This window comes from Hypanus sabinus, chromosome 25 (genome assembly GCF_030144855.1).
Source record: "Hypanus sabinus isolate sHypSab1 chromosome 25, sHypSab1.hap1, whole genome shotgun sequence".
NCBI classification, from domain to species: domain Eukaryota; kingdom Metazoa; phylum Chordata; class Chondrichthyes; order Myliobatiformes; family Dasyatidae; genus Hypanus; species Hypanus sabinus.
The window spans coordinates 18950648-18963667 of NC_082730.1; the positions used below are offsets into that span (position 1 = coordinate 18950648).

At 41.4% G+C, this 13020-nt stretch overlaps 1 protein-coding gene across 1 annotated transcript in view; it reads left to right on the forward strand.

The window, feature by feature from the left end:
• LOC132381067 (neurofascin-like) overlaps positions 1-13020 on the forward strand; it is a 275421-nt gene that overhangs the window by 116512 nt on the left and 145889 nt on the right. The window contains exon 2 of the mRNA XM_059950244.1: positions 9138-9256. The gene's annotated coding sequence lies outside the window, so the exon portion shown is untranslated. The remainder of the gene's footprint in view (positions 1-9137; positions 9257-13020) is intronic.

Consider the following 13020-nt stretch of genomic DNA (forward strand, 5'->3'; position numbering starts at 1 on the left):
GGGCCACAAAGGGTTCTAAAATTTGACCAGGAGCAGATAGATGGAGTGTTTTGGTAATACACCTCATAAGAGAAAATAAAATATCATGGGATATGTAGAAAACATGTGCTTTAATTTCAATTGAAAGTGAACAAATGCATTACAACAAAATATCTGTCTTTGAGGTCCCATGGTATTTAGCTATTTATTGAAATGACTTTTAAAACACTGAAAATTAAATGAATAAAATACAGCTTTTTTTAATAGTAACATTTATTATTTTAAAGCACTGAAAATTCTGTTATCCTTCAAGATATTATCATCATCACTCTCCTCCTGACTGTCTTTATTTCAAAAACGGTAGGAGATGCAGGTCTACTTGTCCTGCTCCTTCTTATTCAATTGTCCCCTGTGCCAAAACTCAACAACGACCAGCACAAAGACAGAACAGTGATAGCGCGCCAGTATGCGGAGCGCGTTATTTGATCTGGAGCGCATTTTTTATTTTGAGAACGTACGTGCACCTGCGCACTACTCATGTCCATCACTTAACAGAAATGACATGTAACATGTAAGGCTTATTGAAAACAATATTTTCAAATGCATTTTTTACATAACACAACGAAGAAACTTATTTTTAATTTCAGTGGGAACAGTGTTGTTGGTCTCCCTTTTTAGCCAGCGCATCAAAGTCTGGGTTTAGTTTTGTTGTGGCGATTCTCAGGATGGATCTGAGGTGTTGGTCAGTTAACTTGGATCTGTGGCTGGCTTTGTTGATGTTCATGACGCTGAACGCCTGTTCACACAAATAGGTCGAGCCGAACAAAGAGTAAAGCGCAAATGTGGAGTAATACGCTGCACCTCAACAAAGGTCAATGTATATAGAGTGCGTCATCTATTGGGAAAACGCCAGAATTGCAGGGAAAAAACGTTAACAAGGTTTATTAATATAATTTCATTAAGTTCTGCGGGCCAGATTAAAAAGCTTAACGGGCTGCATATGGCCCGCGGGCCGTAGTTTGCCCATGCCTGGCTTAGAGCTTTGGGAAGACCAGAGGTGCTGCCCTGATACACTTGTCCTCTCTCTTGTAATAGAATTGTGCAAGGTTTGTTATTTATTCAGCCGAGAAAAGGTTACTTGGTGTGTAACTTCATGGGATGCCTGTTCATTCAGTGGGGTTACTCACTGTGTAACTGTACAAGCTTCATGCTTATTCAAGGTAAAGATTAATAGGCAGGGAGCAGGACGATACCCTTTATTCAGCACTGCATGCATGTATGTGGTACATGTTACATCAGTCGCAACTAATTGTTGTTTTATCACTATAAAATGGTTCTTTGACCAACTACCCTCTGGGTAACACCTTGTTCAGTGTGGAACTTGCTAAAGAAGTGTTTTGTTGAAACCATAACCCGCTCTTTCATTTAATCAAAGTATTCTAGCCTCAACTCATGTTTTCAATACTTATTTATTATTATTTTGATTTTTAAAATAATTTTATATTTGCACAATTGTTGTATTTTGCACATTGGTTGTTCATCTTTGCAGTGTTTTATTGATTCTATTGTGTTTCTTTGTATTTACTGTGAATACAGGCATGAAGATTAATTTCAGGGCTGTATATGGTGACATATATGTGCTTTGATAATAAATTTACTTTGAACTTTGCTAGTTTATATTACCAGCTATTTTATTGTTATCTTAGAAGGAGATATTGAAACAGGTTACCATGATGTTAAGTAATGGTTATTCAACTGTGCACGTGTTGATTACCATATAACAGGACAGAATTGATGCAGATTCAGCAAGTTAGCTCATTATTCAGCAGTGATTGGGTTACTGACAGCTTAACTGTATAGAGTCACTTCTTGGGATAGGGCAGGATTACCCGCTGTAATAAAACAAAAACATAAAAATAGGCTCTTTGGCACATTATGTTGTGCCGATCAGTATAAACCGTAACCATGATCAGTCTAACCCATTCCTCCTACACAGCCCATTTTTCTAATATCTATTTGCCTATCTACGAGTTTATTAAATGTTCCCATTATATCAGTTTCTACCATATCCTCATCTGTGTGTTCCAGGCATCTACCACTCTGTTTTAAAGAAGAACTATCTCTGACATCTCCCCTAAACTTACCTCCACTCACCTTAAACAGATACCCTCTGGTGTTGGTTATTACCACACTGGGAAAAAGGTGCTGGATGTCCAGTCTGTCTTTCCTCTCATACACCTCTAACAAGTTGCCTCTCATCCTCCTTCGCTTCAAAGAAAAGCTGGAGATCGTCCAACTTTTACTGGGAAAACATGCTCTCTAATCCAGACAGCATCCTGGTAAATCTCTTCAGCATCCTCTCTAAAATTTCCACTTCCTTTGATGAGGTGATCAGAAATGAACAGAATGCTCCAAGTGTGGCCAAACACTTGGAGTATGTAGGTGTTGCCACAGTTTTACTGTAGAAGGGTTTCTGTAGAAACTGGAAATGTACAGTAACACACACAATACTGGAGGAAGTTCACAGGTCAGGCAACACCTATAGTGGAAAATAAATAGTTGACATTTTGGGCCAAGGCCCTTCATCGAGACTCAAGAAGAAGGTTCTTGGCCTGGAACATTAACTGTATTCACCTCCATAGATGCTGCTTAATGTGCTGAGTTCCTCCACCATTTTGTGCATTCACTGTATAAAATTCCTGCTAGTAGGGCAAGGGTCACTCATTACTTATTGAACAGTGCAAGGGTTACTCACCCTTTATACTGGAGAGTAAGGGTTATCTCACAGAGTCCTGCTTGTAGTGTAAGGGTTACTCACAGTTTACTCTGCAGGGTAAGGATTATTCTCTATTTATTTGGGAAGAAATGAATGAAACAAATACAGTGAAACCTATGAGACGACTCTTTGTACTGATGCTGGGAGGGAGCCTTTCAAAGTTAAGTGTTTGTGTGGGATGGAGCCTAGCTTCACATAATCTGGCTATTGTTCAGCTGAACTTCAGATTGCTTTCACCATCATTGTTTGCCCATGGAGAAGCGATTTATAAGAAAATGAAGTTGATGCTTACACTTTGATGTGGGTGATGTTTCAGCAAGAAAATGTTGCTGGAAGCTATTACGTTCATGTTGATACCGTTGCACAATGGCTATCAGAGTTGCCGGACTGGGAAGGAAATGAGGGCGTACTGCCATTTGGGACTGGTTGTCTGATTTCTAACCATCTGGAATCCATCACAGTGACCTTTAACTTGCAGGTAATTGCGAAACGAAAGCAGGCAAGGGCAGTTGACAGGATGTCAGTAAGCCAAATTTCACTGTAATTAAACAGCAGGCTCCTTGTCTGGGGAGTGAGGACTCGATCACTTCCACATCTGGGTCATCCTAATTCTCGGAAGGCTGGAACAGGAAGGGACTGGCATGGCTGCTTCTCAGACAGCAGTCCACTAAAGCCTACTTAATGCACATTAAGAGTCACTCTGTGTTCACAAAACCTGGAGCTCTCTCTTATTTGTGTTACTGTGAGTGTTGGCGCTTTCAGGCTGAGTGGCTGCAGTATGTGGGAGGCAGGGAGGCAGGGCGGGTAGTGCTTCTACCTCACAGCTCCAGTATTCCAGGCTGGATCCTCGCCTTCAGCACTGTTGTAGACATGGAGTCCTACAGCAGTGACCCAGGCCTTTCAGCCCACTTGTCCGTGCCAGCCACAAGGTTTCCACCTGGCTCAGCTTTCTCACACATTCCAAGGGCATGCTGCTTGGTAGCCTAACTGGCTGCTGTAAGCTCCTCTGGTGTAGTTGGGTGGGCAGGTGCTAAGGCATAGACTACAGGAAAGTGACTGGGGGAATGGGATTGGTAGGAGAGCGGATGTAAACCAGATGTGGTACAACCATGTTGTATGTAAATGTTAGTGTAAAAGATACGAATTTAAGAAACGACACACAAATTGCTGGAGGAACTCAGCAGGTCAGGTAGCATCCATGGGAACGCATAAACAGTTTCAGGCTGACACCCTTCCTCAGTTCTGGAAAGGAAGAGGGAAGATGCCGGAATAAAAAGGTGGGGGGCGGCGCGGGTGAGTGGAAGGAGGATAGCTAGAAGGTGATAGCTGAAGCCAGATGGGTGAGGAATGTCAAGGTTGGAGAGGAGAGTGGACCATTGGAGAAGAGGAAGGAGGAGGGGACCCAGAGGGTGGTGATAGACAAGAGGCCAGAGAGGGAACAGAAGAAGAGGGGAGGGGGGAGGGAATTTTTTTTAACTGAAAGCAGACATCGATATTTTTGCCATCAGGTTGGAGACTCCCCAGACGGAATATAATTTGTTGCTTCTGCACCCTGGGGGTGGCCTCATCATGACACAAGAGGGAGCCACTGACCAGCATGTCGGAAAGGTTTGGGAATCGGAATTAAAATGTTTGGCTACTGGGAGTTCCTCTTTTGGAGTGGAGGTAGATGTAGAAAATAGCAGGAAGTGTCCATTCAAAAAGAACACAGGTGATCTAATTCTGCCTTCAGCTCTGATTATCTGTTGTTTTCCCATAACCTTTAACTCTCCTACAACATGTCTCACTCACATGGCACGTGGATACAATAGGGTCTTTTAAGAGATTCTTGGATAGGTACATGGAACTTAGAAAAATAGAAGGCTATGGGTAACCCTAAGGAATTTCTAAAGTACGTACATGTTCGGCACAGCATTGTGGGCCGAAGAGCCTGTATTGTGCTGTAGGCTTTCTATGTTTCTACCTTAAAAATATAGATCCACGAGACTGCGGATGCGGAAGTCTGGAGCAACACATTCCTTTCCCCTCACTAAGTTCCTCACGGCTTTAAAAATATTCAATACCTCTGAGGCCAAGAGCATTCTAAAGACTGCTGAACTTCAGAAAAGTTCCCTTCCGTTTGCTCTTTAAATGGATGTCCACATACTTTAAAACTCTACCGCTATGATCTTGATTTCCCCTCTCTCTCCAGTAAGATATGATTCCAGCACGTGACTTAGCGACTGAGCAGTAGATCCGGGGATCGCACTGTAACTCTGTGTAGGGATCACCCAGTAACAAAAGATGGAAGAATGCTATGGTGTTTGACCCCGGAGATATCCGTCCTGTCCACACATGATCAAAACATTGAGGTTCTCCTAATCAGTTTTGAGAACTGTGTATTTTCTGTCCTTTGCGACTAAGAATGTTTCTTGTCACCTAATCATTTTCTGTCAGTCACCTTGTGTACAGACACTCCTGCACCTAGTGTCACTTTATGTACATATAATCAGTATGTGTATATAAGCTAATCTTACATATGTATGGCCACATTCAAACAGATATTTGAACATTGTGCTTTTAAAAAATTTTTTATTGTATTTTTGTTTTTTTATTGAGTTCGTTATGTTTATTTTGTCCTGTCTATTCTGCATTGGATCCAGAGCAACAATCATTTCATTCTCTTTTACACTTGTATTCTGACAAATGACAATTTATTTAGAGACGCAGCACGGAATAGACCCTTCCCGCCCCTTGGCCTGTGCTGCCTAGCAACCACCAACAACCCCAATCTAACCGTAACCCAATCACAGGACAATTTATAATGATCAATTAACTACTCAGTACATCTTTGGACTTGGGGAGGAAACCAGAGCAAATATAGATAACCCACGCATTTCACGGGAAGGATGTACAAGCTCTTTACAATGGATGACAGAATTGAACTCCAAACTCTGGCACCCCAAGCTGTAATAGTGTCGTACAAACCACAATGAGGGGAGAGGTCCCATGTCAAATTCATCTCGCTCTTTGCATGCTTTCCATCTGTGTGCTGGGTTGAGCATTGAGCTGACAACTTGGCCTCATTTTTAAAAAAACATAGACAAATGCTAAAGAAACTGCAAGGTTGCTGCCCGAGGAGAGGAACTAACTAAGCACTACACTACTGTAGCATCCAATTCCAGTAATAATCTTGAATATTGAATCTTCTTCTGGCCAATAGTAATAAAGCAGTTCTGTGGGAAGGAGGGCAAAAATCTGTCCTGAGTAGTGGGCAAGAAAAGTCACTGTGGACACTACCCAGCCTGCAAATTTTCCTAAACCTCCCTTCTGGAAAGCTCAATAGGACTAAAACTTCACACCACCTTAAAAGTTTCTTCCACCAGACTGATCAATCAGTTCAGTTAGCCCCCCCCCCCCTTCCCACTCTTTTTATCTATTACTCCCCAGTCACTGCACTGTATTGTAGATACTTTACCCACATTTTATAATGCTGTTTACATTGTAAACACTTGCTGGTATATACGTACAAATTCCTTATCTGGAATTTAACCTCTAATCTTATATTTATACATCATTCTTTATTGTTCATAATTGTTGTATGTTGCTGGTTTTGGATGCCTGTCATGCCAGCACCCCACAACAAATTCCCAATACATGTAAATGTGTATGGTGAATGGAGTTGATCCTTGATCCTTGAACTATCACCACGGAGCCTGTGTACATGCGCATGAGAGTGTCCATGGGCATTGGATTGGAATCTTGCCCAAAATCTGTACTGCTGTCAACATTATACTGTGACCTTCCCCAAAGAACTGCATAGAGACCTGAGATGCTGTATTAATGCATTTTTTCATTTCTTGTTATATAATTGTGCAAGGCTGGTATTTATTCAGCAGGAGACAGGTTACTTGGTGTGTAACTTCACAGGATTCCTGTTCATTCATTGGGATACTCCTATGTAATTACCATCTGACTGTAATCAGATGACATGGCAACTTCAGGACTGTAACACACAGTCCTCCCCACCAAACAAAAGTGTGCAGGAGCCACAGGACTCAACACCGCCGGTTCAGGAACAGTTATTGCCCTTGAACCAGAAGGAATAACTTCGCTCAACCCCATCACTGAAATGTTCCTACAACATAGAGACTCACTTTCAAATACTCTTCTTTGCATGCTCTCAACATTTATTGTTTATTTATTATTATTGTACTTTTATTTTTTCTCAGCTCAAGCTGATAAATCCTGAGGTACAGCCACACCCATTTCTCGATTGCTAGGGACCTTCAGACTATTCTAGTGGTGTTTTGAATTGTGACTTTCTGAAGATTTACATAAATATTGCTGTGTAGGCCTAATTGTTTAAATGTAACGACTTTAGAATGATACCAGTTGTAGATATTACTATTTGGACAATGTATACCTTGTTCATGTTCCATAGTCTTTGAATTTCCTCTTTTAATTTTGCGTATTTATGGTATCACTTATTGATTTCAGTGTTTGGAATAGTTATATCTCTTAAATAAGTTGTACTTGTTTATCCTTTATATCTGAATGGTTATAATGGATTGTTCTATCTATAATAATGGATCAGTCATAATATAGATTGTAGACCTCTGACTCTCAAACTGGATCAGGCTTGTATTTATAGTAAGATATGGTTTCTTTTAAGAATTTGTACTTCAAAGCAAGATTTTGGTGAATGATGTTTGTCACTTATGTAGTAACATATAGGAACTTGGCTGATAATTTGACTTTGATACTGAAGAAGGCAATAACCAATTCATTGCCCTACTGAACACTCGCCTAAGCCCTGTACTCGCGTGTTAAATTATTGAGATGATTGTAACTTATAACATGCACTTGAGAAATGATATTTACCATTGCTTTTACACCCTAATCAATATTACTTTAATTTGTAGTCATCTTCAACTTGTATCACATGTACGTGAGTGTTAGGATTTGATGGTAATGTGGAAAGAATAAAATAGAATTAACATAGGATTAAAGTAAATGATTGATTCCTTATGATTGTCATAGCCAAGGGAGGTAGTGAGGATAAGCTCCCAGTGGATATTAAATGCTCCCAATAGTGTGTGTCTCAAATAGCCACTGACAACTAAGTTCAGCTCTTGGCCTTGATGTGTGGCTTAGCTACTAAGGCTGGGGGGAACTGTTTCTACTGACAGGAGAATGGGCAAAGTCAGGTCACTGGCTCCTTAAAGCCGGTTGCTTTGGGCAAATGGGGCTCGTCAGCCGTGGTTGGCAGCTCATCTAGGAGAAGGAAAGCTCTGATCTCAAACCTCTGCTGCCTTGCGGCTATACCCACTCACAGGGAAGGCTTCAGGAGTAAACCCCAAGGAAAAATCGGGAGCTGGAGTCCCTAAGATAGTCCTACGTTGAGTTCAATGCTGAATGGTAACTCCTGCAATGCTGCTGGTGCCAAACTGCATCAGTTTCTGCCATTCATTTGGATTATTCAGCTGCATGGTCAACAGTTTGCTTTCCATAATTGTACTGCCCAGGCTTCTGTAGCATGATATCCATGGTTAACCCAACCAATGGGTGGCCTCATCAGAGTAAATGGCTAGTGAGGATGTGTTGGGCTGAAGGGTCTGTTTTCATGATACAGTCATCATGTGGGTTTCTAATGCAGCTACATTGGTAAAAGTTTTTAATGTAAAATGTTATAATTGTATAATATGTCCCGGGAGATCATAGATACATAGAAAACCTACCATGCAATACAGGCCCTTCGGTCCACAATGCTGTGCCAAACATATACTTACTTTAGAAATTACCTAGGATTACCCATAGCCCTCTATTTTTCTAAGCTCCATGTACCTATACAGGATTCTCTTAAAAGACCCTATCGTATCCGCCTCCATCACTATCACCGGCAGCCCATTCCACACACTCACCCTGACATCTCTTCTGTACCTACTTCCAAGCACCTTAAAACTGTGCCCTCTCATGTTAGCCATTTCAGCCCTGAGAAAAAGCCTCTGACTATCCACACAATCAATGCATCTCGTCATCTCATACACCTCTATCAGGTCACCTCTTATTCTCTGTCACTCCAAGGAGAAAAGGCCAAGTTCACTCAACCATAAGGCATGCTCCCCAATCCAGGCAACATCCTTGTAAATCTCCTTTGCATTCTCTCTATAGTTTACACATCTTTCCTGTAGTGAGGTAACCAGAACTGAGCACAGTACTCCAAGTGGGGTCTGTCCAGGGTCCTATATAGCTGCAACATTACCGCTCAGCTCCTAAATTCAATTCCATGATTAATGAAAGCCAATACACGATATGCCTTCTTATCCACACAGTCAACCTGCGCAACCTTTTGACATGAGAGAAGAGATTGTTTACTTTGTTTTTCTTTTTCATCCCACAGTATATTCAAAACTGGCAGTTGGAACACATTCGGAGATAATTTCCTGGGAATAATATACAGTTCATAATTAAGCTAACAGAAGATCTTGGCTTCACATATTTTTTCTTCCTCTGGTTCTGGTAAGTGGAAATATCATAATGCATTCTCATTAGAATAAATTGGTCTTTATTTTATTTATTGAGGGATACGGCATGGTAACAGATCCTTCCGACCCAATGAACCCACATCAACCAATTACACCCGTTTAACCTATTAAATGGAATGTGGGAGGAAACCAGACCACCCAGCAGAAACCATGTGTTCATGAGAAGAACATACAAATTCCTTATAGATATCTGATAGAGTTGAACCAGGGTCACTAGCGCCTTCATGCCATGTTACTGTGATGCCCCTAATCTAACTGTGATGGGACGTATGCTCTTAAGGGTTGAAATCATTCTGGAATGGTCCCCAGCCAGATACTGGCTTGTGCATTAACTTGGGTAAGGCCTCTATAGGAATAGTGCCTGCCCTGCTCAATGTATCTTTCTGGTTGCAAACTATCTGAACTATTTTCTTAAAGGTACTTTTGGCTAACTCTGTGATTGCTTTTGTGCAGGCAGATCATTAGACAAAATCATAGTCGAAGTAAATGTATTATCACTGTCACTGTTTGCTACCTTGAGATTCATTTTCTTGCAGGAAGATAAAGAAATACAATAGCATTTATAATAAATGTATAAATAACAAGGACTGCGAGGAAATCAGAGCACCTGGAGGAAACCCATGCTGTCATGAGGAGAACGTACACACTCCTTACAGACAGCGGCAGAAATGAACCCCAGTTGCTGGTGCTGTAATAGCATTACACTATGTGCTACATTATTGTGCTGATCCTAATCTGTAGGTCTTTAAAAATAATTGAGAAATGTACGTAAGAGGGTGCACTATCACAAAGACTGTCGATGTAACACCATTCTGCATTCTCTTACTGCATTTCCTTTATACTACCTCAATTAACTGACCTGATGAAATAATCTGTATGGATGGCATGCACAACAAAGATTTTCACTGTAACTCAGTATATGTGACAATAATAAACCAACTACCAATTAATTATCAGATTCTAATGAGCTGGTGTATTAATAGGGATTAGAGCAACATACACAAAATGCTGCAGGAACACAGCAGATCAGGCAGCATCTGTGGAGAGGAATATCCAGTCGACAATTTAGGCCAAGGCCCTTCATCAGGACTGCGAAAGAAATGGAAGACCAGAATAAGAAGGTGGGGGAAGGAAAGGATGGCAGGTGAAAGGTGAAGCCAGGTGAGGGAGAGAGAAAAGGGGTGGGGGGAGGATGAAGTGAGAAGCTTGGGAGGTGATAGGTGGAAAAGGTAAAGGGCTGAAGAAGACAGATGAGGAAAGTGGGCCATGGGAGAAAGGGAAGGAGGAAGGCTTCCTCAGGGAGAAGATGGACAGGTGAGGAGAAGAGAAAGGGTAAGAGGGGAGCTGGAATGGAAAATGAGAGGATGGGAGGAATGAGAAATTTTTTGTAGTTAGAGAAATTGATGTTCATGCCATCAGGTTGGAGACTACCCAGACGGAATATGAGGTGTTGTTCCTCCAGCTTGAGTTAGGCAGTCAGGCCAGGAACACCATTACTGTTGTAGATCAGCGGTTCCCAACCTGGGGTGCACGGACCCGTTGGTTAATGGTAAGGGTTCACTGCATAAAAAAGGTTGGGAACCCCTGAGATGAACCTCTAGGTTAGTGTGATGTCTTTCTATGTTAGGATGAGCAAGAGAAGATGACTGAAGAAGCAGAAAGAGGAGTACGCTATGTGACATCTCATTTCTGATCCACTATTCTGTCAGTTGAGGCAGTGCCACTTCAACTTGCACACAAACAAAATAGATACCAAGGACAATATTTAAACGCAAGCCATTCTGCAGATGCTAGAAACCCAGAGTACAAACCCAAAAGCTGGAGGTCTCCTGAAGAAAGCTCTCAGCCTAAAACATTGACTCTTCATTCATTTTCATAGATGTTGCCTAAACTGCTGAGTTCCTCCAGTTTTTTGTGTGTGTTACCAAGAACAATTTGCAAGTAAACAATTAAAAGATTAGGGAATACCGGCATAAAGATTTGACACATTTTTTGAAATTGGTTTCAGGCAGCTGACATGAACAAATGTATTGACCGACAGCAGGAAGTGAAGAAATCAGAACAAAGACCTTGGGCATTGGGTTGTTCCCTGAGGTCTTGGAAATTCTGTCTCAAGTGGAATGTCACATACATGGCATTTAAACCATTGCTTCCTTGCATTTTTATTTTAAAAATAAGTAAAACATTTTGTTTTTCATATTAACTTTAATAACAAAGAGTTTGGGTTCTGCTCCACAGAGAATCTGTGATCAGATTTTAAAATTTGAGGTTCCAACTTGCCTTTTATTCCTTCCTTTCCACAAATGTTGCAGGATTTATAGTAAACAGAGAAAATCAAATGCTTAGATGCTGAAGCAAAGCCAATGATGCATCGGCATGCGCTGGAACTGTTTCCACTTGACGTTTATGAATTGGGGCCAGAAGTCCAAGTCAAACTGTGCAGCTCTGCAAAGGCAGGCAAGTCAGTTGGATAAGAGGCGGCTGCTCTGAATTTATAGAATGAACTAGACCAAATATGAAAGTGGGCAGAACAATGGGAAATGCATTGCTAAAGAAAAATGCACAGTCCTACACATTGGTAAGAACCAAATTGGCAACACATGCAGTCTATGAATGATGTTGCAGAAAGCTGAGGAACGAATTGAGAGAGAACTGGTACCCTCCAATTACAGTAAGATCATCAAATCAACATCAGTATCTACTTCCAGGCCAATGTTTTTAGCAACGAAGCCTCAGAGAGAACAACAGAACAAGTACAACTCCAAACTACCCAGCACTGTCCTGTCAAATGCCTGGATTGGTCTGCCACAGAGCAGTGGTCCCTGTATTCTTGAATGCATCGGAGTTGTGGTTCACCTACAGCAGGCACCTTAGTTTCCTGCAGAGATATTACCAAGCCTCTCTGCAAAATTCTTCAGAGTCTGTGATTCTTACATTGGTCTCATCAGCCACCGTAGAACTAGGGTCTGAGCAAGTTATCTTTACTGCCATGGGACGACATCAGATGAAATAGAATCCGTATGTGTTTATTGAGATCCAGTGTAGAATATGCACTTCCATCCACCTAGCATTTAACCCTAGCCTAATCACAGGACAATTTACAACGATGAAGTAACCCACTAATTGGTACGTCTCTGGACTGTGGGAGGAAACTGGAGCACCGGAAAGGAACCATGCTTTCCGTGGGGAGAACGTTCAGACTCCTTACAGATGATGTAGAGTTGAACTCCAGACTCCGATGCCTCAAGCTGTAACAGCGTTGTGCTGTCCGCAACGCTACCATGACTTCTTTGGAACAGCAGCATTTCAGCACTAAATCCAGATCTAGGGCTTTCACAAGAGAAGCTATTTAGTGTTCTTGGCAGGGGACACCAGTAACACTTTAATCCATGCCTCTGAAACTTCACTGAAAACTGTGCTCCACCACGCATGGCTTTCTGATAATGCTGTTTTCTTTACTTTGCCACTTCAAACATCCTCACTGTGAAGCTCTGGAATTTCTTCCCTAAACCCATGCCTTTCTCTCTCATCCCTGTAGGACCTTTCTCAAATCTTAGCACTTTGACTAAGGTTTGTTAACAATCCTGAGATTAGTTTAGTGCAAATTACTGTCTGAGTTCTTATGCAGACACTTGGGACAGTGTTTCTACATTAAAATATAATCAGATTTATTATCTCTAACATATTATGTGACTTGTTTTACAGCAGAGTATGGTACAAAGATATAAAAATCTATGA